The following is a 3,424-nucleotide window of genomic DNA, read 5'->3' as shown; positions in this document are numbered from 1 at the left end:
ATGAAGTGCCGGAGTGCTCTTTATGAGTGTCGGACTGCTATGAATTTCCATTGAGAAAATTAATATTGAGAGAAACCATTTAAGATATGGTTGTCCAACCTCTTTTGTTGGGAAAATAATCTATTGAGTGATGAATGATCATCTTTATTGGCAAATCTTTGGTCCAACCTCTTTTTGTTGATCAAATTACTTCGACTAATTTATGAGATGAATGAGTAATGACTAACAATCAATTTTGATCTTATATGGAGCTGATTTGATTATGCAATTGCACAAATTCCTTACCCACACACTATTGAATTTCTATCTTCTTTGTGCATCATGCTTATCATATTTGATCCTCAAATTTTCAATAGTAATTTAGCCTGTTTTCTTGTGATCTTGATTAATACTTTGTTGTCACTACTTTGCATAATGATTGAGACAAACTTGAAGACATTGTGGCATCAAAATGATTCTGATATTACCTCATATATGCATAAACTTATGCCTAATTCAAGACAACATAGATCATTGATTTTGAGATAGGATTTGTTTATTACCTTATCAAATTAATATCAAATCCATATAGAAGTATCTTCTCTTGTGTGAATTAACCAATGGTTTAAAAAATGGATCGGTGACCCGGATCGAGCTCCCAAAAAACCGATCCGGATCGGCGAATCGGCGATCAGAATCGGGAATCGGGTGAATCGGTCAGAATAAAGCTTAAAAAAAATCCGAAAAAATTATTAAAATTCATTATAAATATTGTTTTTTAGGAATTCAATAAGAAATGAGGGTACTCCATTAATAATTTTCATGTTTTTGAATGAATATGCGAATATTGATATGTTCTTTCCCTGTATGAACCGCCATTCAGCATTTAATTTACATCACACAAAAGGATAAACATAGAATTATCATGGAATAAATATATCAACATACATGGACTACAATAAAGCATAAAATTAGTAACATATGATCTAAAAATAAAATGATAGACGACGTTATTGTTCTTCTTGGTCACGCTGATGCCATTGATTGAATTCGTTTAACAATTCATTGATTCGATCTAAAACGAATCATCGATATTAGCAGGCGTCTGACTATTCCTAAATCCCTGAGTATTAATATTTTGTTGTGTTCCCAATCTAAAATCCCCAAAGATTGTCCATCCTTCATGCTCACCTGCACTGTTGTGCTCATCCCTACACTGTTGCTGTTGGGACTCGATATGTGAATAATATGGCTGGAATAGGGTGGCCTCAGAATCGTCATCTCTCTCATTTTCTCTTTGAATAATATGGATTAAAAAAAAAAAAAAACAAATTTTCAAAAAAATCAATCATGGATTAAAAAAAATCACAAATTTTCAAAAAATTCTATCATGGATTACAAAAAAAAATTCGATCATGGATTAAAAAAAAAAAAATCACAAATTTTCAAAAAATTCTATCATGGATTACAAAAAAAAATTCGATCATGGATTAAAAAAAAAAAATCACAAATTTTCAAAAAATTCAATCATGGATTACAAAAAATTCGATCATGGATTACATAAAATTCGCTCATGGATTACATAAAATTCGATCATGGATTACAAAAAAAAACAAACAAAAAATTCGATCGTGGATTACAAAAAAAGACAAAAACAATTCGATCATGGATTACAAAAAATTCAATCATGGATTACAAAAAACTCTATCATGGGTTACAATAAAAACAAAAAACAAAAAATTCGATCATGGATTACAAAAAAAAAAACAAACATTTCGATCATGGATTACAAAACATTCGATCATGGATTACAAAACATTCGATCATGGATTACAAAAAATTCTATCATGTGTTACAAAAAAAAAACAAAAAACAAAAAATTCGATCATGGATTACAAGAAAAAAAAACAAACATTTCGATCATGGATTACAAAAAAATTCGATCATGGATTACAAAAAATTCTATCATGGGTTACAAAAAAAAAAAAAAACGAAAAATTCAATCATGGATTACAAAAAAAAAAAATTCGATCATGGATTACAAAAAAATCGATCAAGTATTACAAAAAAATCTATCATGGATTAAAAAAAAAAAAAAAAAAAATTCCGTACGGGACTTGTCGATTCTGTACAGTGAATCGGCGAGTCACTATGCATAATCGTCCGGTTCTCTCTAGAACCGGACGATTCCCGTTTTTTTCGCCGATTCTATCCGTCCATGGCGATTCCCGAGTCAAATCGGGCGAGTCCGGTTCGACTTGGCGTTTTTTTAAACACTGGAATTAACGATTTGATTAGGAATTGTGAGTCATTTAGAGACTGTTTATTGATTGCAGTTTGGATATGCAATATATTTTATATGATCATAAACATGACATTCTATTGTGAGATGTTGCTAAGTCTCAAAGATAAGTTTGATCCTTCTTGTGATTTTGATCTAGTCAGTGGGAACTCTGTTTTGCATGTATTTTTGCTTTTAATTTTCTCACATTCTTAGCTCATATCTCCCAATAGTAGGCAAGTGTTTGATAACAAGTGTAAGTGGTGTAACTTCAATGGGCTTCCATATTGTGGCATCAACATTTACAACCATCCACCAACAAAGTCAGCAAAAAATGATCTCTTTCATCATAAAAACTTTTATTCTGTTGTGTTTAATATGATTCTATTCCATCATCTTAAATTATCAACCACCATATTTTCTCAATCTTGTCAAACTCATGGCCTATGTTGGCAAGCTTGCAATGTAGAATTTAGGTAAACCTCAAAAATCCCTTTGGAATGCTTGTTTCCATACTAGAAAACCTCCCATGTACATCTTGGCACACGTTATCTGGAACGACCATTTTCAGGATTTTTAAATATTTATAGATTTGTTTGATTTACACTATTTTTAAAATTTTAAATTATATATAAGAATTAGGGCTGGAAATAGATCTTCAAACGATTGTCGAGTTTTCAGCATCAAAATTGCATTTTCCTGCAGAGTTAAAAGTTGCGGTTTGTATAGAGCCGAAGCTCTAAACAATCAAAGTAAAGCCCACCTTCATAGTGTTGAGAAATACGGTTTCAATGCTTGAAATATTTGAGATAGCCTTAAAATATATTTTTATCTTTAATTATAAAATTTAAAGCTTCAAAAATAGTGTAGATCGAACAGATCCATAAAAACTTAAAATTCTTGAAAATTGACGATCTACAAATATGTTTCAAGATACACTGTTTCTAAAACTTGATAATCCATTTTTTTTCTTATGTTCATGCATCTTGGTGTCGAGTTGATCAATTCGAGGATATTTAAACATCAAAACAACCTCTTCTAGTGAAATTGTTGAGGCGGGTTCTAATTTAATTGTTTAGAGCCTTGGCTCTATATAAAGTTTTCGAGTTTAAAAGTGTGCCTAGGTACGTGCCTTGCATAAGGCTTACCTTTTAGTAAAAGGTA

The sequence above is a fragment of the Amborella trichopoda genome, chromosome 1 (assembly GCF_054954075.1).
Source record: "Amborella trichopoda isolate Santa Cruz 75 chromosome 1, AtrichopodaSantaCruz75HAP2 v2.0, whole genome shotgun sequence".
NCBI classification, from domain to species: domain Eukaryota; kingdom Viridiplantae; phylum Streptophyta; class Magnoliopsida; order Amborellales; family Amborellaceae; genus Amborella; species Amborella trichopoda.
Note: the sequence above shows the minus strand (reverse complement) of the source record.